The sequence below is a fragment of the Pseudophryne corroboree genome, chromosome 5, assembly GCF_028390025.1.
Source record: "Pseudophryne corroboree isolate aPseCor3 chromosome 5, aPseCor3.hap2, whole genome shotgun sequence".
Lineage (NCBI taxonomy): Eukaryota > Metazoa > Chordata > Amphibia > Anura > Myobatrachidae > Pseudophryne > Pseudophryne corroboree.
In genome coordinates, this window is record NC_086448.1 from 499,308,943 (window position 1) to 499,332,996 (window position 24,054).

At 46.9% G+C, this 24,054-nt stretch overlaps 1 long non-coding RNA gene across 1 annotated transcript in view; it reads left to right on the forward strand.

Annotated features, from left to right (window-relative positions):
* LOC134927901 (uncharacterized) overlaps window positions 1-24,054 on the forward strand; it is a 75,522-nt gene that overhangs the window by 48,848 nt on the left and 2,620 nt on the right. The window contains exons 2-3 of the long non-coding RNA XR_010177767.1: window positions 16,086-16,154; window positions 16,230-16,442. This is a non-coding gene — a long non-coding RNA (uncharacterized LOC134927901). The remainder of the gene's footprint in view (window positions 1-16,085; window positions 16,155-16,229; window positions 16,443-24,054) is intronic.

Below are 24,054 nucleotides of genomic sequence, written 5' to 3' on the forward strand. Positions count from 1 at the left end.
ATTACTAATTACCTCACAGTTGTGGATGGAAGCCGAATAACCAACAGCACTATTCTCTAACATACTCTGTCAGTGAACCTCTCTCTAGGTGTACGTCATTCTGAGTATATTTCATTCAATCTCTTTGGGTGAGCTCACACCTTTCTAAATTCTGGCAAACCAGATTCAAGGCCTTACTCAGAAACTCCAGGAGCTAACCTTGAAAGTTGCTACACAAGGGGATACTATTCGAACGGGATTTGTCTCTCATGGAATTAGAGAGCCGAAAGTTAATTTGCCAAATCGGTTTTCTGGTGATAGAGAGCAATTTCTAAATTTCCATTACAGTTGTAAATTATATATTGACCTCAGACCAAGTTCTTCTGGTCAAGACCAAGCAAGTTAAAATGGTAATCTCTTTGCTTCAAGGGGACTTGGGCATTTGGATAACCTGAATTACTGTACCTACAATATATTTATTTTCTTCTAAAAAAATTTTTAAGTGAAATGCATACCAATGGGTATATTTACTAAAATTCGTATTTTTCTGAATGAGGTTAAAGTTCAAACACGAATGACATCGAATGTGTGAATTTGCAACTTTTTGAATTTATTACGCCTCATTTACTATGCTGTCGTGTTTTGATTATTTCCATTTTTCGATGTCGATGTCATTCGTGTTTTTCCAAGGTAGAATGCAGCCGATTTTGTGGATTTGCGGCCGTGTTGTCAGGTTTTTTTTCGACTGCGTAATTTTTCGGTTACGGCAGTGTTTTCCCGTTCCCGACCGCGTTTTTTTTCTAAGTTTCGTTATTGTCACTCGTCCGTGATTGGTTTGATTCGTGATGGAGGAGTGTCTGTGCTCATTACTATAAAACCGCCCCAAACCGTCCGAACCTCGTGGGTTTAGCTAGTGGAGAGGTGAGAGGAAGTTGTGTTTGGAGTTGGAGAGTTGATAGGAGTTTTTGGCGGTTTTGAGGAGGTTTTTTGCGATTGTTGAGTGCTGTACTGCATGTGTAAGTAGAGATGAGCGCCTGAAATTTTTCGGGTTTTGTGTTTTGGTTTTGGGTTCGGTTCCGCGGCCGTGTTTTGGGTTCGAACGCGTTTTGGCAAAACCTCACCGAATTATTTTTGTCGGATTCGGGTGTGTTTTGGATTCGGGTGTTTTTTTCCAAAAACACTAAAAAACAGCTTAAATCATAGAATTTGGGGGTCATTTTGATCCCAAAGTATTATTAACCTCAAAAACCATAATTTACACTCATTTTCAGTCTATTCTGAATACCTCACACCTCACAATATTATTTTTAGTCCTAAAATTTGCACCGAGGTCGCTGTGTGAGTAAGATAAGCGACCCTAGTGGCCGACACAAACACCGGGCCCATCTAGGAGTGGCACTGCAGTGTCACGCAGGATGTCCCTTCCAAAAAACCCTCCCCAAACAGCACATGACGCAAAGAAAAAAAGAGGCGCAATGAGGTAGCTGTGTGAGTAAGATTAGCGACCCTAGTGGCCGACACAAACACCGGGCCCATCTAGGAGTGGCACTGCAGTGTCACGCAGGATGGCCCTTCCAAAAAACCCTCCCCAAACAGCACATGACGCAAAGAAAAAAAGAGGCGCAATGAGGTAGCTGTGTGAGTAAGATTAGCGACCCTAGTGGCCGACACAAACACCGGGCCCATCTAGGAGTGGCACTGCAGTGTCACGCAGGATGGCCCTTCCAAAAAACCCTCCCCAAACAGCACATGACGCAAAGAAAAAAAGAGGCGCAATGAGGTAGCTGACTGTGTGAGTAAGATTAGCGACCCTAGTGGCCGACACAAACACCGGGCCCATCTAGGAGTGGCACTGCAGTGTCACGCAGGATGTCCCTTCCAAAAAACCCTCCCCAAACAGCACATGACGCAAAGAAAAAAAGAGGCGCAATGAGGTAGCTGTGTGAGTAAGATTAGCGACCCTAGTGGCCGACACAAACACCGGGCCCATCTAGGAGTGGCACTGCAGTGTCACGCAGGATGTCCCTTCCAAAAAACCCTCCCCAATCAGCACATGATGCAAAGAAAAAGAAAAGAAAAAAGAGGTGCAAGATGGAATTATCCTTGGGCCCTCCCACCCACCCTTATGTTGTATAAACAAAACAGGACATGCACACTTTAACCAACCCATCATTTCAGTGACAGGGTCTGCCACACGACTGTGACTGATATGACGGGTTGGTTTGGACCCCCCCCAAAAAAGAAGCAATTAATCTCTCCTTGCACAAACTGGCTCTACAGAGGCAAGATGTCCACCTCATCTTCACCCTCCGATATATCACCGTGTACATCCCCCTCCTCACAGATTATCAATTCGTCCCCACTGGAATCCACCATCTCAGCTCCCTGTGTACTTTGTGGAGGCAATTGCTGCTGGTCAATGTCTCCGCGGAGGAATTGATTATAATTCATTTTAATGAACATCATCTTCTCCACATTTTCTGGATGTAACCTCGTACGCCGATTGCTGACAAGGTGAGCGGCGGCACTAAACACTCTTTCGGAGTACACACTTGTGGGAGGGCAACTTAGGTAGAATAAAGCCAGTTTGTGCAAGGGCCTCCAAATTGCCTCTTTTTCCTGCCAGTATAAGTACGGACTGTGTGACGTGCCTACTTGGATGCGGTCACTCATATAATCCTCCACCATTCTATCAATGTTGAGAGAATCATATGCAGTGACAGTAGACGACATGTCCGTAATCGTTGGCAGGTCCTTCAGTCCGGACCAGATGTCAGCATCAGCAGTCGCTCCAGACTGCCCTGCATCACCGCCAGCGGGTGGGCTCGGAATTCTGAGCCTTTTCCTCGCACCCCCAGTTGCGGGAGAATGTGAAGGAGGAGATGTTGACAGGTCGCGTTCCGCTTGACTTGACAATTTTGTCACCAGCAGGTCTTTCAACCCCAGCAGACCTGTGTCTGCCGGAAAGAGAGATCCAAGGTAGGCTTTAAATCTAGGATCGAGCACGGTGGCCAAAATGTAGTGCTCTGATTTCAACAGATTGACCACCCGTGAATCCTTGTTAAGCGAATTAAGGGCTGCATCCACAAGTCCCACATGCCTAGCGGAATCGCTCCGTGTTAGCTCCTTCTTCAATGCCTCCAGCTTCTTCTGCAAAAGCCTGATGAGGGGAATGACCTGACTCAGGCTGGCAGTGTCTGAACTGACTTCACGTGTGGCAAGTTCAAAGGGCATCAGAACCTTGCACAACGTTGAAATCATTCTCCACTGCACTTGAGACAGGTGCATTCCATCTCCTATATCGTGCTCAATTGTATAGGCTTGAATGGCCTTTTGCTGCTCCTCCAACCTCTGAAGCATATAGAGGGTTGAATTCCACCTCGTTACCACTTCTTGCTTCAGATGATGGCAGGGCAGGTTCAGTAGTTTTTGGTGGTGCTCCAGTCTTCTGTACGTGGTGCCTGTACGCCGAAAGTGTCCCGCAATTTTTCTGGCCTCCGACAGCATCTCTTGCACGCCCCTGTCGTTTTTTAAAAAATTCTGCACCACCAAATTCAAGGTATGTGCAAAACATGGGACGTGCTGGAATTTGCCCATATTTAATGCACACACAATATTGCTGGCGTTGTCCGATGCCACAAATCCACAGGAGAGTCCAATTGGGGTAAGCCATTCCGCGATGATCTTCCTCAGTTGCCGTAAGAGGTTTTCAGCTGTGTGCGTATTCTGGAAAGCGGTGATACAAAGCGTAGCCTGCCTAGGAAAGAGTTGGCGTTTGCGAGATGCTGCTACTGGTGCCGCCGCTGCTGTTCTTGCGGCGGGAGTCCATACATCTACCCAGTGGGCTGTCACAGTCATATAGTCCTGACCCTGCCCTGCTCCACTTGTCCACATGTCCGTGGTTAAGTGGACATTGGGTACAACTGCATTTTTTAGGACACTGGTGAGTCTTTTTCTGACGTCCGTGTACATTCTCGGTATCGCCTGCCTAGAGAAGTGGAACCTAGATGGTATTTGGTAACGGGGGCACACTGCCTCAATAAATTGTCTAGTTCCCTGTGAACTAACGGCGGATACCGGACGCACGTCTAACACCAACATAGTTGTCAAGGACTCAGTTATCCGCTTTGCAGTAGGATGACTGCTGTGATATTTCATCTTCCTCGCAAAGGACTGTTGAACAGTCAATTGCTTACTGGAAGTAGTACAAGTGGGCTTACGACTTCCCCTCTGGGATGACCATCGACTCCCAGCGGCAACAACAGCAGCGCCAGCAGCAGTAGGCGTTACACGCAAGGATGCATCGGAGGAATCCCAGGCAGGAGAGGACTCGTCAGACTTGCCAGTGACATGGCCTGCAGGACTATTGGCATTCCTGGGGAAGGAGGAAATTGACACTGAGGGAGTTGGTGGGGTGGTTTGCGTGAGCTTGGTTACAAGAGGAAGGGATTTACTGGTCAGTGGACTGCTTCCGCTGTCACCCAAAGTTTTTGAACTTGTCACTGACTTATTATGAATGCGCTGCAGGTGACGTATAAGGGAGGATGTTCCGAGGTGGTTAACGTCCTTACCCCTACTTATTACAGCTTGACAAAGGGAACACACGGCTTGACACCTGTTGTCCGCATTTCTGGTGAAATACCTCCACACCGAAGAGCTGATTTTTTTGGTATTTTCACCTGGCATGTCAACGGCCATATTCCTCCCACGGACAACAGGTGTCTCCCCGGGTGCCTGACTTAAACAAACCACCTCACCATCAGAATCCTTCTGGTCAATTTCCTCCCCAGCGCCAGCAACACCCATATCCTCCTCATCCTGGTGTACTTCAACACTGACATCTTCAATCTGACTATCAGGAACTGGACTGCGGGTGCTCCTTCCAGCACTTGCAGGGGGCATGCAAATAGTGGAAGGCGCATGCTCTTCACGTCCAGTGTTGGGAAGGTCAGGCATCGCAACCGACACAATTGGACTCTCCTTGTGGATTTGGGATTTCAAAGAACGCACAGTTCTTTGCGGTGCTTTTGCCAGCTTGAGTCTTTTCAGTTTTCTAGCGAGAGGCTGAGTGCTTCCATCCTCATGTGAAGCTGAACCACTAGCCATGAACATAGGCCAGGGCCTCAGCCGTTCCTTGCCACTCCGTGTGGTAAATGGCATATTGGCAAGTTTACGCTTCTCCTCCGACAATTTTATTTTAGGTTTTGGAGTCCTTTTTTTTCTGATATTTGGTGTTTTGGATTTGACATGCTCTGTACTATGACATTGGGCATCGGCCTTGGCAGACGACGTTGCTGGCATTTCATCGTCTCGGCCATGACTAGTGGCAGCAGCTTCAGCACGAGGTGGAAGTGGATCTTGATCTTTCCCTAATTTTGGAACCTCAACTTTTTTGTTCTCCATATTTTATAGGCAGAACTAAAAGGCACCTCAGGTAAACAATGGAGATGGATGGATTGGATACTAGTATACAATTATGGACGGACTGCCACGGTTAGGTGGTATAAAAAAACCACGGTTAGGTGGTATATATTGTAATACAATTATGGATGGACGGACTGCCTGCCGAGTGCCGACACAGAGGTAGCCACAGCCGTGAACTACCGCACTGTACACTGGTTGATAAAGAGATAGTAGTATACTCGTAACAACTAGTATGACTGACTATGACGGTATAAAGAATGAAAAAAAAACCACGGTTAGGTGGTATATATTATAATACAATTATGGATGGACGGACTGCCTGCCGACTGCCGACACAGAGGTAGCCACAGCCGTGAACTACCGCACTGTACACTGGTTGATAAAGAGATAGTAGTATACTCGTAACAACTAGTATGACACTATGACGGTATAAAGAATGAAAAAAAAACCACGGTTAGGTGGTATATATTATAATAATACAATTATGGATGGACGGACTGCCTGCCGAGTTCCGACACAGAGGTAGCCACAGCCGTGAACTACCGCACTGTACACTGGTTGATAAAGAGATAGTAGTATACTCGTAACAACTAGTATGACTGACTATGACGGTATAAAGAATGAAAAAAAAACCACGGTTAGGTGGTATATATTATAATACAATTATGGATGGACGGACTGCCTGCCGACTGCCGACACAGAGGTAGCCACAGCCGTGAACTACCGCACTGTACACTGGTTGATAAAGAGATAGTAGTATACTCGTAACAACTAGTATGACACTATGACGGTATAAAGAATGAAAAAAAAACCACGGTTAGGTGGTATATATTATAATAATACAATTATGGATGGACGGACTGCCTGCCGAGTTCCGACACAGAGGTAGCCACAGCCGTGAACTACCGCACTGTACACTGGTTGATAAAGAGATAGTAGTATACTCGTAACAACTAGTATGACTGACTATGACGGTATAAAGAATGAAAAAAAAACCACGGTTAGGTGGTATATATTGTAATACAATTATGGATGGACGGACTGCCTGCCGAGTTCCGACACAGAGGTAGCCACAGCCGTGAACTACCGCACTGTACACTGGTTGATAAAGAGATAGTAGTATACTCGTAACAACTAGTATGACTGACTATGACGGTATAAAGAATGAAAAAAAAACCACGGTTAGGTGGTATATATTGTAATACAATTATGGATGGACGGACTGCCTGCCGAGTTCCGACACAGAGGTAGCCACAGCCGTGAACTACCGCACTGTACACTGGTTGATAAAGAGATAGTAGTATACTCGTAACAACTAGTATGACTGACTATGACGGTATAAAGAATGAAAAAAAAACCACGGTTAGGTGGTATATATTATAATACAATTATGGATGGACGGACTGCCTGCCGACTGCCGACACAGAGGTAGCCACAGCCGTGAACTACCGCACTGTACACTGGTTGATAAAGAGATAGTAGTATACTCGTAACAACTAGTATGACACTATGACGGTATAAAGAATGAAAAAAAAACCACGGTTAGGTGGTATATATTATAATACAATTATGGATGGACGGACTGCCTGCCGACTGCCGACACAGAGGTAGCCACAGCCGTGAACTACCGCACTGTACACTGGTTGATAAAGAGATAGTAGTATACTCGTAACAACTAGTATGACACTATGACGGTATAAAGAATGAAAAAAAAACCACGGTTAGGTGGTATATATTATAATACAATTATGGATGGACGGACTGCCTGCCGACTGCCGACACAGAGGTAGCCACAGCCGTGAACTACCGCACTGTACACTGGTTGATAAAGAGATAGTAGTATACTCGTAACAACTAGTATGACACTATGACGGTATAAAGAATGAAAAAAAACCACGGTTAGGTGGTATATATTATAATAATACAATTATGGATGGACGGACTGCCTGCCGACTGCCGACACAGAGGTAGCCACAGCCGTGAACTACCGCACTGTACACTGGTTGATAAAGAGATAGTAGTATACTCGTAACAACTAGTATGACTATGACGACGGTATAAAGAAAGAAAAAAAAATACCACGGTTAGGTGGTATATAATTATACAATTATGGATGGACGGACTGCCTGCCGAGTGCCGACTGCCGACACAGAGGTAGCCACAGCCGTGAACTACCGCACTGTACTGTGTCTGCTGCTAATATAGACTGGTTGATAAAGAGATAGTATACAACAATATACTACTATACTGGTGGTCAGGCACTGGTCACCACTAGTCACACTGGCAGTGGCACTCCTGCAGCAAAAGTGTGCACTGTTTAATTTTAAATTAATATAATATTATGTACTCCTGGCTCCTGCTATAACAACCTGCAGTGCTCCCCAGTCTCCCCCACAATTATTATAAGCTTTTATACATTGATGTGCAGCACACTGGGCTGAGCTGAGTGCACACAGACTGAGTCACACTGTGTGACTGCTGTGTATCGTTTTTTTCAGGCAGAGAACGGATATAGCAGAGAACGGATATATTAAATAAAAGTTAACTTAACAACAACTGCACTGGTCACTGTGGTAAACTCTGTCTGCACAATCTCTCTCTCTCTCTCTCTCTCTTCTAATCTATTCTAATGGAGAGGACGCCAGCCACGTCCTCTCCCTATCAATCTCAATGCACGTGTGAAAATGGCGGCGACGCGCGGCTCCTTATATAGAATCCGAGTCTCGCGAGAATCCGACAGCGTCATGATGACGTTCGGGCGCGCTCGGGTTAACCGAGCAAGGCGGGAAGATCCGAGTCGCTCGGACCCGTGAAAAAAAAAGTGAAGTTCGTGCGGGTTCGGATTCAAAGAAACCGAACCCGCTCATCTCTATGTGTAAGTAGTCTTGTCATACTTGTTGTGTAGTTATTTAAAAGTCTGTCTATTTTTTTGTCTTTGTTTTTTTTTGTAAAGTCTATTGTCATTGTGTGTGTGTGTGTGTGTGTGTGTGTGTAGTGGTAGTGGAGGAGTGTGTTTAGTGTTTTTTTTCTCAGTGTTATTTGTTGTTTGTCCTGAATATGTCCCAGTCAGAGGTGAGTGTGGTGGAGGAGGTGAGTGAGAGGGAGGAGGTGAGAGAGGTGGAGGAGGTGAGTGTGGTGGAGGTGAGTGAGAGGGAGGAGGTGAGTGAGAGGGAGGAGGTGAGTGAGGTGGAGGAGGTTAGTGAGGAGGAGGGGGAGGTTGCTGGTGCGGCCTCGAGTGATAGTGACAGTGATAGTGCTGTGGCTCTGCAGCCACGCACCACTACAAAGATGGGCCGCAATGTCAAATTCAGCTACGCAGAGAATATGGCATTGGTGCGGGAGCTGATGAGACATCATCGTCAGCTGTTTGGCCATGATGCTGCCAAGGTTTCTTCACGCAGGAAGAGTGTTCTGTGGGGGAAGGTAGTTGCGGCAGTTAATAGTGAGGGTGTGGTGAGGAGGACTGAGGACACGTGTCGTAAGCGATTCTACGACATCAAGCGGCGTGTCAAGGCTAAGATGTCTAAGGAGGCTAGATCAGCCTGCCAAACAGGGGGTGGTCACCACTTCCGAGCGTCATATCGGGATTGGGAGGAGCCTGTGCGTACTCTTATTCCGCCAGAAGTGGTTGGTGCGACTCATGTCCGGGATTCGGATCGCCCAAGGCAGGATGGTGAGTTGTATTTTTTTTTATAATGTATAATTAAAACATCTGTGCTTTGTCCTTAGTTGTCTGAAATGTCTTCTAGCTAATTGTGATTGTAAGTTGGTTAATTCTTCTAATGTGTTGGTGATGTAGTTTTATTCACAAAGTTATGTTTTTTTCCATTGTATTGTCAATTTAGCAGGTGACTTTGACCTTTTTCTATTTTTTTAAAAAAAAAGTAAATTGTTGTGGGTGTCTTTAAGTGAAGTGTGAGTCATGTGTTTTGCGTAATGTGTGTTATTTTTTTTTTAATGGACTTATGGTTATTGTGTGTTGTTCTGGGTTGTCCTTTGTGTGGTTGATGTGATTTTTCATGCAGATTTTAATTTGATGCTTACAATTTGGGGCATATATTTGGTGGTAGTGTTTGGTTGTTAGCAGCAAACAAATGTTAAATACAGAGCAATATTCTGGTTGTGTTAAGCTACCACGGTTGGGTTTTTAGTAGAGATGAGCGGGTTCGGTTCCTCGGAAACCGAACCCGCCCGAACTTCAGTTTTTTTTACACGGGTCCGAGCGACTCGGATCTTCCCGCCTTGCTCGGTTAACCCGAGCGCCCGAACGTCATCATCCCGCTGTCGGATTCTCGCGAGGCTCGGATTCTATCGCGAGACTCGGATTCTATATAAGGAGCCGCGCGTCGCCGCCATTTTCACACGTGCATTGAGATTGATAGGGAGAGGACGTGGCTGGCGTCCTCTCCGTTTATAGAGAGTGAGACTACTAGAGTAGAGAGAGACACAGTATTATTTACTTTAGTAATTTTGGGGAGCATTAGGAGGAGTACTACTACTTGCTGAAGTGATAGTGTGACTGTATATCTGACTTGTGGGGGAGACAGTGGGGAGCAGTTAGAGTCTGAGAGCAGGAGTACATATTTTAACGTACAGTGCACACTTTTGCTGGCACTCTGCTGCCAGAGTGCCACACTGCCATTGTGACCACACTGACCACCAGTATATATTGTGATTGTCTGCTTAGGAGTACTACTTGCAAGTTGCTGATAGTGTGACCAGTGACCTGACCACCAGTTTAATTAATCACCACCAGTTTAATATATATATATATATATATATATAATTGTATATAATATATATATAATTGTATATGTATACCACCTACCCGTGTTTTTTTTTTTTTCTCTTCTTGATACATACTACTATAGTAGCTTACTGTAGCAGTCTGCGGTGCTGCTGAGCTGACAGTGTCCAGCAGGTCCGTCATCAGTCATTACATAATAAATATATATACCTGTCCGGCTGCAGTACTAGTGATATTATATATACATATATATATATATATATATATATATTAATTTCATCTCATTATCATCCAGTCTATATTAGCAGCAGACACAGTACGGTAGTCCACGGCTGTAGCTACCTCTGTGTCGGCAGTCGCTGGTCCACCCATAATTGTATAACACCTACCCGTGGTTTTTTTTTTCTCTTTCTTCTTGATACATACTACTATAGTAGCTTACTGTAGCAGTCTGCGGTGCTGCTGAGCTGACAGTGTCCAGCAGGTCCGTCATCAGTCATTACATAATAAATATATATACCTGTCCGGCTGCAGTACTAGTGATATTATATATATATATATATATATATATTAATTTCATCTCATTATCATCCAGTCTATATTAGCAGCAGACACAGTACGGTAGTCCACGGCTGTAGCTACCTCTGTGTCGGCAGTCGCTGGTCCATCCATAATTGTATACCACCTACCCGTGTTTTTTTTTTCTCTTTCTTCTTGATACATACTACTATAGTAGCTTACTGTAGCAGTCTGCGGTGCTGCTGAGCTGACAGTGTCCAGCAGGTCCGTCATCAGTCATTACATAATAAATATATATACCTGTCCGGCTGCAGTACTAGTGATATTATATATATATATATATTAATTTCATCTCATTATCATCCAGTCTATATTAGCAGCAGACACAGTACGGTAGTCCACGGCTGTAGCTACCTCTGTGTCGGCAGTCGCTGGTCCATCCATAATTGTATACCACCTACCCGTGTTTTTTTTTTCTCTTTCTTCTTGATACATACTACTATAGTAGCTTACTGTAGCAGTCTGCGGTGCTGCTGAGCTGACAGTGTCCAGCAGGTCCGTCATCAGTCATTACATAATAAATATATATACCTGTCCGGCTGCAGTACTAGTGATATTATATATATATATATATTAATTTCATCTCATTATCATCCAGTCTATATTAGCAGCAGACACAGTACGGTAGTCCACGGCTGTAGCTACCTCTGTGTCGGCAGTCGCTGGTCCATCCATAATTGTATACCACCTACCCGTGGTTTTTTTTTTCTCTTTCTTCTTGATACATACTACTATAGTAGCTTACTGTAGCAGTCTGCGGTGCTGCTGAGCTGACAGTGTCCAGCAGGTCCGTCATCAGTCATTACATAATAAATATATATACCTGTCCGGCTGCAGTATTAGTGATATTATATATATATATATATATATATATATATATTAATTTCATCTCATTATCATCCAGTCTATATTAGCAGCAGACACAGTACGGTAGTCCACGGCTGTAGCTACCTCTGTGTCGGCAGTCGCTGGTCCATCCATAAGTATACTAGTATCCATCCATCTCCATTGTTTACCTGAGGTGCCTTTTAGTTGTGCCTATTAAAATATGGAGAACAAAAATGTTGAGGTTACAAAATTAGGGAAAGATCAAGATCCACTTCCACCTCGTGCTGAAGCTGCTGCCACTAGTCATGGCCGAGACGATGAAATGCCAGCAACGTCGTCTGCCAAGGCCGATGCCCAATGTCATAGTACAGAGCATGTAAAATCCAAAACACCAAATATCAGTAAAAAAAGGACTCCAAAATCTAAAATAAAATTGTCGTCGGAGAAGTGTAAACTTGCCAATATGCCATTTACCACACGGAGTGGCAAGGAACGGCTGAGGCCCTGGCCTATGTTCATGGCTAGTGGTTCAGCTTCACATGAGGATGGAAGCACTCAGCCTTTCGTTAGAAAAATGAAAAGACTCAAGCTGGCAAAAGCACCGCAAAGAACTGTGCGTTCTTCCAAATCCCAAATCCACAAGGAGAGTCCAATTGTGTCGGTTGCGATGCCTGACCTTCCCAACACTGGACGTGAAGAGCATGCGCCTTCCACCATTTGCACGCCCCCTGCAAGTGCTGGAAGGAGCACCCGCAGTCCAGTTCCTGATAGTCAGATTGAAGATGTCAGTGTTGAAGTACACCAGGATGAGGAGGATATGGGTGTTGCTGGCGCTGGGGAGGAAATTGACAAGGAGGATTCTGATGGTGAGGTGGTTTGTTTAAGTCAGGCACCCGGGGAGACACCTGTTGTCCGTGGGATGAATAGGGCCGTTGACATGCCTGGTGAAAATACCAAAAAAATCAGCTCTTCGGTGTGGAAGTATTTCAACAGAAATGCGGACAACATTTGTCAAGCCGTGTGTTGCCTTTGTCAAGCTGTAATAAGTAGGGGTAAGGACGTTAACCACCTCGGAACATCTTCCCTTATACGACACCTGCAGCGCATTCCTAATAAGTCAGTGACAAGTTCAAAAACTTTGGGCGACAGCGGAAGCAGTCCACTGACCAGTAAATCCCTTCCTCTTGTAACCAAGCTCACGCAAACCACCCTACCAACTCCCTCAGTGTCCATTTCCTCCTTCCCCAGGAATGCCAATAGTCCTGCAGGCCATGTCACTGGCAATTCTGACGAGTCCTCTCCTGCCTGGGATTCCTCCGATGCATCCTTGCGTGTAACGCCTACTGCTGCTGGCGCTGCTGTTGTTGCTGCTGGGAGTCGATGGTCATCCCAGAGGGGAAGTCGTAAGCCCACTTTTACTACTTCCACCAAGCAATTGACTGTCCAACAGTCCTTTGCGAGGAAGATGAAATATCACAGCAGTCATCCTGTTGCAAAGCGGATAACTGAGGCCTTGACAACTATGTTGGTGTTAGACGTGCGTCCGGTATCCGCCGTTAGTTCACAGGGAACTAGACAATTTCTTGAGGTAGTGTGCCCCCGTTACCAAATACCATCTAGGTTCCACTTCTCTAGGCAGGCGATACCGAGAATGTACACGGACGTCAGAAAAAGACTCACCAGTGTCCTAAAAAATGCAGTTGTACCCAATGTCCACTTAACCACGGACATGTGGACAAGTGGAGCAGGGCAGGGTCAGGACTATATGACTGTGACAGCCCACTGGGTAGATGTATGGACTCCTGCCGCAAGAACAGCAGCGGCGGCACCAGTAGCAGCATCTCGCAAACGCCAACTCTTTCCTAGGCAGGCTACGCTTTGTATCACCGGTTTCCAGAATACGCACACAGCTGAAAACCTCTTACGGCAACTGAGGAAGATCATCGCGGAATGGCTTACCCCAATTGGACTCTCCTGTGGATTTGTGGCATCGGACAACGCCAGCAATATTGTGTGTGCATTAAATATGGGCAAATTCCAGCACGTCCCATGTTTTGCACATACCTTGAATTTGGTGGTGCAGAATTTTTTAAAAAACGACAGGGGCGTGCAAGAGATGCTGTCGGTGGCCAGAAGAATTGCGGGACACTTTCGGCGTACAGGCACCACGTACAGAAGACTGGAGCACCACCAAAAACGCCTGAACCTGCCCTGCCATCATCTGAAGCAAGAAGTGGTAACGAGGTGGAATTCAACCCTATATATGCTTCAGAGGTTGGAGGAGCAGCAAAAGGCCATTCAAGCCTATACAATTGAGCACGATATAGGAGGTGGAAAGTACCTGTCTCAAGCGCAGTGGAGAATGATTTCAACGTTGTGCAAGGTTCTGCAACCTTTTGAACTTGCCACACGTGAAGTCAGTTCAGACACTGCCAGCCTGAGTCAGGTCATTCCCCTCATCAGGCTTTTGCAGAAGAAGCTGGAGGCATTGAAGGAGGAGCTAAAAGGGAGCGATTCCGCTAGGCATGTGGGACTTGTGGATGGAGCCCTTAATTCGCTTAACAAGGATTCACGGGTGGTCAATCTGTTGAAATCAGAGCACTACATTTTGGCCACCGTGCTCGATCCTAGATTTAAAACCTACCTTGTTTCTCTCTTTCCGGCAGACACAAGTCTGCTGGGGTTCAAAGACCTGCTGGTGACAAAATTGTCAAGTCAAGCGGAACGCGACCTGTCAACATCTCCTCCTTCACATTCTCCCGCAACTGGGGGTGCAAGGAAAAGGCTCAGAATTCCGAGCCCACCCGCTGGCGGTGATGCAGGGCAGTCTGGAGCGACTGCTGATGCTGACATCTGGTCCGGACTGAAGGACCTGACAACGATTAAGGACATGTCGTCTACTGTCACTGCATATGATTCTCTCCCCATTGAAAGAATGGTGGAGGATTATATGAGTGACCGCATCCAAGTAGGCACGTCAGACAGTCCGTACTTATACTGGCAGGAAAAAGAGGCAATTTGGAGGCCCTTGCACAAACTGGCTTTATTCTACCTAAGTTGCCCTCCCACAAGTGTGTACTCCGAAAGAGTGTTTAGTGCCGCCGCTCACCTTGTCAGCAATCGGCGTACGAGGTTACTTCCAGAAAATGTGGAGAAGATGATGTTCATTAAAATGAATTATAATCAATTCCTCCGTGGAGACATTGACCAGCAGCAATTGCCTCCACAAAGTACACAGGGAGCTGAGATGGTGGATTCCAGTGGGGACGAATTGATAATCTGTGAGGAGCGGGATGTACACGGTGATATATCGGAGGATGATGATGAGGTGGACATCTTGCCTCTGTAGAGCCAGTTTGTGCAAGGAGAGATTAATTGCTTCTTTTTCGGTGGGGGTCCAAACCAACCCGTCATTTCAGTCACAGTCGTGTGGCAGACCCTGTCACTGAAATGATGGGTTGGTTAAAGTGTGCATGTCCTGTTTATACAACATAAGGGTGGGTGGGAGGGCCCAAGGACAATTCCATCTTGCACCTCTTTTTTCTTTCATTTTTATTTGCGTCATGTGCTGTTTGGGGAGTGTTTTTTGGAAGGGCCATCCTGCGTGACACTGCAGTGCCACTCCTAGATGGGCCAGGTGTTTGTGTCGGCCACTAGGGTCGCTTAACTTACTCACACAGCTACCTCATTGCGCCTCTTTTTTTCTTCTTTGCGTCATGTGCTGTTTGGGGAGTGTTTTTTGGAAGGGCCATCCTGCGTGACACTGCAGTGCCACTCCTAGATGGGCCAGGTGTTTGTGTCGGCCACTAGGGTCGCTTAGCTTACTCACACAGCTACCTCATTGCGCCTCTTTTTTTCTTCTTTGCGTCATGTGCTGTTTGGGGAGTGTTTTTTGGAAGGGCCATCCTGCGTGACACTGCAGTGCCACTCCTAGATGGGCCAGGTGTTTGTGTCGGCCACTAGGGTCGCTTAGCTTAGTCATCCAGCGACCTCGGTGCAAATTTTAGGACTAAAAATAATATTGTGAGGTGTGAGGTATTCAGAATAGACTGAAAATGAGTGGAAATTATGGTTTTTGAGGTTAATAATACTTTGGGATCAAAATGACCCCCAAATTCTATGATTTAAGCTGTTTTTTAGTGTTTTTTGAAAAAAACACCCGAATCCAAAACACACCCGAATCCGACAAAAAAAATCCGGTGAGGTTTTGCCAAAACGCGGTCGAACCCAAAACACGGCCGCGGAACCGAACCCAAAACCAAAACACAAAACCCGAAAAATTTCAAGTGCACATCTCTAGTTTTTAGTAGTATAATATTGTGAATTCTGCACCTTTGGGTATGGATTGGTTGGTGTAATTGTTTCATAATTTAAGTATACACACCCAATGAAGTCAGGCAGAAAAGCATAAGCATAGTTTTGTTTACTTCTGATCAGGTTCCTCATATGTTTACATCACAATAAGGTTTTTGCATAAACATATAAACATAATATAATGTTCATAAGGACAATCTTCATATTTCTACAGTACTAAAGAGACGCAGCACAGCTAGGCCACAACCCACACTGCCAAGAGATGCAGATGCTGGTGATGCAGGTAAGAATTTAGTGTATACACATATTCTGAAAACACATAAAAATGCAGAATTTTAATGTTTATCTTATCACATAGGTCCTTCTTCATCAAACACCCCTCCACTAAGACGACCATCACAGGGCTCGGATAGTCTCCATAAGATGGGTAACAAGAGACGCCGTGTTGAGGCGGAATATCCACCCGCATCTTCACCACCACAACGGCGCATCTCTACAGTGTCGTCCCAGCCACCACAAGCCATTTTGGCCAGTCCACAAAGCGAGGAACCACAATCCCCTCAGCTGTCTTGTGAGTAAACATAACATTTAATTGTAAAAACTTTAAAAAACAGTGGGGTAGATGTATTAACCTGGAGAAGGCATAAGGAAGTGATAAACCAGTGATATGTGCAAGGTGATAAAGGCAGCAGCCAATCAGATCCTAACTGTTAATTTACATATTGGAGCTGATTGGCTGGTGCCTTTATTACCTTGCACATATCACTGGTTTATCACTTCCTTATGCCTTCTCCAGGTTAATACATCTGCCCCAGTGTTTGTGCACAGCCAAAAAAAATGTGTTTAAAAAAACACTCATCCTTGTAATAATCCCCAACAGCAAGCACATGGGGGTAACGTTAGTAAGATTATTATTTTTTTCAGATGTGATGTTGGCCATAGCAACTTTTTTGTTGTTGCTAGAAACAGCTACATAAATGTTAAGTCTAATCCGATTGTTTTGAATGGCCAACATCACCAGTTCTAAACATCGCCCACCTTAAGACATTTTCTACCATATTTTTTATTACATTTATTTGCACTATATTTAATCAAGTTTTGGCCAGACCACTGACTGCCTTGAACAATGTATGAGTGTATTGCTCAACACATTTAATGTATTGTGTGTGTTTTACAAAAGTAAGCTTCATACACAATATGTAAATGTAGTAATTTGTATTTGTTAGAGTTCTGTCATGTTCTGTTTAGTTTGTGTTCCCGGAGGGGGCGCTAGTGGGTCAGTGGTAGTAATGTGGAGGAAGTGAGGAGGCCGGATTGGATTCCTGCGCATGTGCGCAAAGTGGTTTTATTAAACAATAAGTTGAAACAATATGGCAGCAGAAATAATAACAGTAACGATGCAAATGAGAATGAGCAGCGTGGAAGCTGAGAGTCTATGGCAAAGTTTGTATAATGAGTTCAATCGATCAGGGGATCGATGTGTCGGTATGGGAACCGATAGTTGTTGGACCGTGGAGCCAGCAGAGATGTTGATGGGAATAGCAAACCTGGTAGCAATTGCAGGAGACGAGTGTTAAAGTTCTCAGTGCAGTTTGAATAACACTGGCAGCTTGCAGGCTGATGAACAGGTGTAGATGACGAGATGCACCTGGAGGAGAGTCTCTACTGCAGAGGCTGGAGCACACTGTAGCTTGTAAAGGTGTGAAGCCAAAACTCAAGTGCAAGGGTTGCTGGTGCTTGTGGTTCCACGGTAGTACAGGAACAAACTGGAAGGCAAGGCAGGTAAATGGAGGAACTGGAGAACGGATCCAGAGACACAGGTCATAGAAGTGACACGAAGTCCAGGACAAGGACTCAGTGTTCGCAAAAACGCGCTATAGCGCGTATTTTACCCTGTTTTGATGATCAGGGACTCACATTTTAAAAGTGGGCGGGTCCCTGAGGACGCGCTCTGCTACAGCCAATCGGATGCTCTCTGGTTATGTCCTGGCGTGGCAGCAGGGGTGAGTGTGTGCGCTGAATGTTAATGGAGCGCCGGCAGAACTTTGTGTGGCGGTGGCGGGGACCAAGTCCTCCCGCAGCAGGGAGCTTACTCAACGGCAGGAGTCTATGTGTGGTCCGTGTGACTGGGAGGAGTCCAGATCTCAGTGCTCCGGGGGGTGGGGGGGGGCTGTGTAAATAGTTTTCCTGCGGGTGGAAGGGGGTAATCCGTATGGTCGGCGACCCTGTGGCTTGAAGGGAGGGGGGGGGGGTGTCTGCATCCAGGGGGTCAGTACCCCGGGCCCCCCTGTGTTAATGGGCACCCCGGCCAGAGCTCTGCAACACCTTACAGGCTGCTGGGGCAGGAGGGATCCGCGCTGCCGGGGTAGGAATTCGGCTGTGCATGCGGCTTCCTCCCCCCTCCTTTCGGGCAGCACGGTCAAGCAATCTCCAGCCTTCGCTGCTGCCAGGAGAGATGCTGCTGGCGGCAGACGCTGGAGATTGCTTGACTCTGTCTCCGGCCGTGCTGCCCGAGAGGAGGGGGAGGAAGCCGCATGCACAGCCAAACTCCTACCCCGGCAGCGCGGATCCCTCCTGCCTCGGCAGCCTGGTGTCTAATCTTCTCCCCCTTCTGCAGCACGGCTCCCATTGCCTGTGATTGCGGGAGATGAGCAGCGCATGCAGCGGGGGGACGGACTGATAGTCGGCGCGGGGGGGGCTCTCCTGCCCCCCGAGGGCTTGATCCGTCCCTGTCTGGATGCTCAGCGCTATGTCAGGGGGTGGGGAGTCTGTGTGCATAGTTTCCCTGTGGGTGAGGTGTCTGGATGCGTCAGATCCAATATCACCCCCAAAGCTCATACTTTAATTGCCATCTGGCATCCAGAAATATTACAGTCATAGGCGTGCACAGATGCCGACATACAGGTGCAGCTCCGGACTTCTCCCCCTCCGCGGCATTATAGTTTACTCTCACCTCCCCTGTCCTGGATATAGACTGCTTACCTGGGCGGCCCAGGTGAGCAGTCTTATGTCCCAGTGGAAGGGTTGGAGGACGTAGTCAGTTACCTGGCGGAGGGGGGGAAGTCCGGAGCGGCACCCGTATGTCAGCGTCTGCGCACGCCTACGATTACAGTAGTGCAGCCACTATGTAGTACACCCCTAGTGAGATGTACAATGTAAAGATACCAACTCCAACCACAGTGATCTCTGTTCTATCACTGCTCTGTGGTTTTCTAGATATTCTAGAATTACACGCCTCAGGGTGTCAGGGTGTTGTGTGACATGTAGTTCCACAACAGAGCCACAGAAGTCTGTTCAAGAGGGACAATTTTCAGCTCCATGCAGTGTAACACATGGCACCCCCTCTACTGACACCTGCGATGACTGTGGGCACCCCCTTCCCCCGCTGACACCCGCGATCACTGTGTCTGGGGGGATCTGAGGTGGTGGCTGCAATGTGTATAATGCGCTCTACCTGGCGCAATGTGTATAACATGCTCTGCCTGGCGCAATGTGTATACCGCGCTCTGCCTGGCGCAATGTGTATAACGTGCTCTGCCGGGCGCACTGTGTATAACGCGCTCTACCGAGCACATTGTGTATAACGCGCTCTACCGAGCACATTGTGTATAACGTCCTCTACCTGGGGCAATGTGTATAACGCGCTCTACCTGGCGCATTGTGTATAACGTGCTCTACCTGGTGCAATGTGTATAATGCGCTCTACCTGGCGCATTGTGTATAACATGCTCTACCTGGTGCAATGTGTATAATGCGCTGTACCTGGTGCAAAGTGTATAATGTGCTCTACCTGGCACAGTGTGTATAGGAGGTTCTACCTGGTGCAATGTGTATAAGCGACACTACTGTGTGGTGTAATATGAATTGCCACTATTATGTGGCCACACCCCTTCCCCATGAAGCCATGCCCCTAAATTTTTGCAGCGCGCCTTCGGCGCGCACCGCCTGTGGTTTCGAATCTGGGAGGTGGAGCTCCAATTCACTTTCTGTCAAAGGGCACCAAAATGTCTAGTTACACAGCTCCGGTGCAGAGTGTCTTGCATGTCACACAGCCCAACACTTTTGTAGTGTCCAAACAAGATTAAGATGAATAAAAACCTCCATTCCGATGGGACCCAGAAAAGGACCGGTAGGACCCCAATTTTTAAAAGTGAGGGGTTCCTGGGACCCACTTTTTTGGGGGCTCAGCGCGATCACTGGGACTGACTCACCCTGCCGCTCCTGATATAACCCCCAGTCTGCAGGCATTGACCGGCAGGGAAACGAGGAGGTGCGGCCAAGCTCCGGATTGGCTGATGCGGCAGTCTGAGGTAAGCTGTCATGGCGGCGCCCATGCTGCGGCCCGGCGGGAACGCGGCGTACATGCACGCCCGCTGACAACAGGAGCGTTCCTAGGCCCAGGATGGCATCCGGCGACAGGGAGACCAGCGACAGCGAGACGTAGGGACCCCGGACGGAGTCCGCACCGACGGACAGATGCAGCTGTGGTAAGTCGATTCCTGACAGTACCCCCTCCTTTACGGGTGGGCACCGAACACCCACGTGGCTTGGAAGGATGAGTTCTATGGAAAACATGGACCAACCTTGGAGCATGGACATCTGTAGCATTTACCCAACTCCTCTCCTCAGGACCATAACCGGACCAGTCGATGAGATATTGCAGACGACCGTACCGGCAACGGGAATCCAGAACCTTCTCTATTTCGAACTCAATGCCCCGCTGGGTTCGTATTTTGGAACCAACTGGAAGAGCTCTTTGGAAACGATTCAGGATCAAAGGTCTGAGGAGAGAGACATGAAAGGCATTAGGTATTCGTAAAGAAGGAGGCAATTTGAGTTCGTAGGCCACAGGACTGATGACTTTGTCAATGGGAAAAGGACCAATGAAGCGTGGTGCAAACTTCATCGACGGCACTCTAAGACGAAGATTCCGAGTGGAAAGCCAAACCTTATCTTTGGGTTTTAGGCTGGGAACTGCACGTCTTTAGCGGTCTGCAAAGAACTTGTATCGACTTGAAGCCTTTTTAAGGGAAACATGAATTTTCCTCCAAGTTGATGAAAACTGACTTAGAACAGAAGTGGCTGCAGGAACATCGATGTTAGGAAGGTCTTGGAAATCTGGGACACGAGGATGTTGTCCATATACAGCAAAGAACGGAGTGGTTTCCGTGGCAGTATGATAGCGAAAGTTGTGAGCGAATTCAACCCACGGAAGCAGGTCTACCCAGTCATCTTGGGAAGATGAAACATAAAGTCGCAAGAAGGTCTCCAATTCTTGATTCACCCTTTCCGTCTGTCTATTCGTCTGAGGGTGGTAGGCTGACGAAAACTTAAGGTTGACTTGCAGGGCAGAACAAAGGGCTCTCCAAAATCTTGCCACGAACTGAACTCCACGGTCAGATATAATTTCAGTGGGCAGTCCATGTAAACGAAAGATCTCCCGTAGGAAGACTTGAGCAAGTTTCGGAGCAGAAGGAAGACCTTGGAGTGGAACAAAATGGGCCATTTTGGTAAACCTGTCGACAACTACCCAGATGGTATTGAATCCTTGAGAGGAGGGAAGATCAGAGATAAAGTCCATGGACAGGTTTGACCAAGGACGGCTGGGTACTGATAACGGCTGTAACTGACCTGCCGGAGACTGACGGGGAGTCTTGTGTTGAGCACACTTGGAGCAGGACGCCACGAAGTCCTTGATGTCGACCTTCATTTTCGGCCACCAGTAAGTTTCAGACAGGAACTTGAAAGTCTTTAGGACACCAGGATGCCCAGTGAACTTAGACTGATGAGCCCAAGACAGTAACTTGGAACGAAGCTCAGGAGAAACAAAAATCTTGCCAGGAGGCGGAACAGGAGTAACTTGAGACGAAGCAAACACAACTGGATTCAGAATGGAATGCGGAACTGGATCAGACGTCTCCTCTTCGGATTCCATAGATCAGGACAGAGCATCAGCTTTGGTATTCTGAGAACCTGGGCGGAAATGAAGCTTGAAGTTGAAACGAGAAAAGAACATAGCCCACCGGGACTGGCGAGGATTAAGACACTGGGCTGCCTTTAAGTAGAGCAAGTTCTTGTGATCCGTGTAGATGTTAAATGGAAACTTTGCCCCTTCCAGGAGATACCTCCACTCCTCAAGAGCCAGCTTGATCGCCAGTAATTCTTGGTCACCGATGGAATAATTAGCTTCCGCAGGAAGGAATTTGCGAGAGAAGAACCCACAAGGATGAATCTTCCCATCAGCCCCTATTTGGGAAAGAACAGCTCCAACTCCCACTGTAGACGCATCTACCTCCAACTCGAATGGCTTGTCCACATCTGGTTGCGACAGAACTGGGGCGGACATAAAAGCCTGCTTGATTTTTTGAAACGCAGCCAAGGCATCTTCTGGCCAGTTGGAATGATCTGCCCCCTTTCGAGTTAGGCTGGTAATAGGAGCAATGAGAGTTGAGAATCCTCTGATGAACTTCCTATAATAATTAGCGAATCCCAGGAATCGCTGAATGGACTTGAGAGTACTCGGAATAGACCAATTAGCAATAGCTTCTAATTTTGTCGGGTCCATCTGGAGATCCGATCCAGAAATTATATACCCTAGGAAGGGTATGGAAGAAACTTCGAAGGTACATTTGGACAACTTGCCGTAGAGACGGTTCTCACGAAGACGTCGGAGGACCTCACGAACTTGAAGGCGATGTGAGGAGAGATCTTGAGAGAAGATAAGGATATCATCCAGGTAGACTACGAGATATTTGTACAAGACATCACGGAAGATTTCGTTAACAAAGTGCTGGAACACTGCTGGTGCATTGCTCAACCCGAATGGCATTACTAGGTACTCGTAATGACCATCCCGAGTATTAAAGGCAGTTTTCCATTCATCACCACTTCGGATCCTGATGAGATTGTAGGCACCGCGGAGATCTAACTTGGTGAAGATGCGGGCTCCCTTGACTCTGTCAAATAATTCAGTGATGAGAGGTAATGGATAGCTGTTTTTGACGGTAATATCGTTGAGCCCCCGGTAATCGATGCATGGACGTAATCCTCCATCTTTCTTTTTAACGAAGAAAAAACCGGCTCCAGCGGGTGAAGACGAAGGGCGGATGAATCCTTTCTGTAAATTCTCCCTGATGTACTCACTCATTGCCTCGGTTTCAGGTACGGATAACGGATAAGTACGCCCTCTAGGTGGCTTCTTGCCGGGAATGAGATCGATGGGACAATCCCACTCTCTATGGGGCGGCAGAACATCGGCGGCCTTTTCGCTGAAGACGTCAGAGAAATCTTGGTAGGCCACAGGAAGACTTGACTGAACTTTAACTTCTGAAGACCTCACAGGACGAACTTTGGCTAGGCAGGACTGATGGCAGTGTGAACCCCAAGAAGTCAGTTGTAACGTGGACCAGTCAATCTGTGGATTATGTAGCTGGAGCCAGGGCATACCCAAAACGATCTCCTGGGTTGCCTGAGGGATGACTAGAAACTCAATTAATTCCGAATGCAGGAACCCGACTCCCAGAACAACTGGCTTGGTTTGATGAGAGATGGAACCCTTGGAAATTCGGCTACCATCCACTGCAGTGATATAGGCTGGATATATGAGTTCGCAGATAGGCAGACGGAACTTATCAACTGCAGCTTGAGTAATGAAGTTTCCAGCAGCTCCACAGTCCACTAATGCAGTTACAGACTGGAGTCCAGCCCTAGTCTCTAAAGTCACAGGAAGGATAAGGTCTTGGTTTGAAGGAGCTTGTCTAGAAGATCCCAACTTGACTCCTTCTTTACAAGTCAGGATATGGCGTTTCCCGAACGCGCTGTACAAGAATTAATTTGGTGACCTGTAGCCGCACAATAAAGACACAGTCTCTCTCGAAGTCTTCTTGACCGCTCCTCAGGGGTTAAGCGGGACCTATTAATTTGCATAGACTCGTCAGAAGGTGGAGGTTGAAATTGTGTCGGAGGTACCATTCTTGGCTTGTGAGGCTCACTACGAGCACGCTCACTGTTGCGTTCGCGAATGCAAGAGTCCAACTTGATACACAAAGAAATTAACTCTGATAATTGCTCAGGAATGTCACGGGTGGCTAGTTCATCTTTAATCCGATCAGAGAGTCCATGCCAGAAGGCTGCTACCAGTGCTTGGTTATTCCATTGAATCTCTGCGGCTAACGTCTGGAACT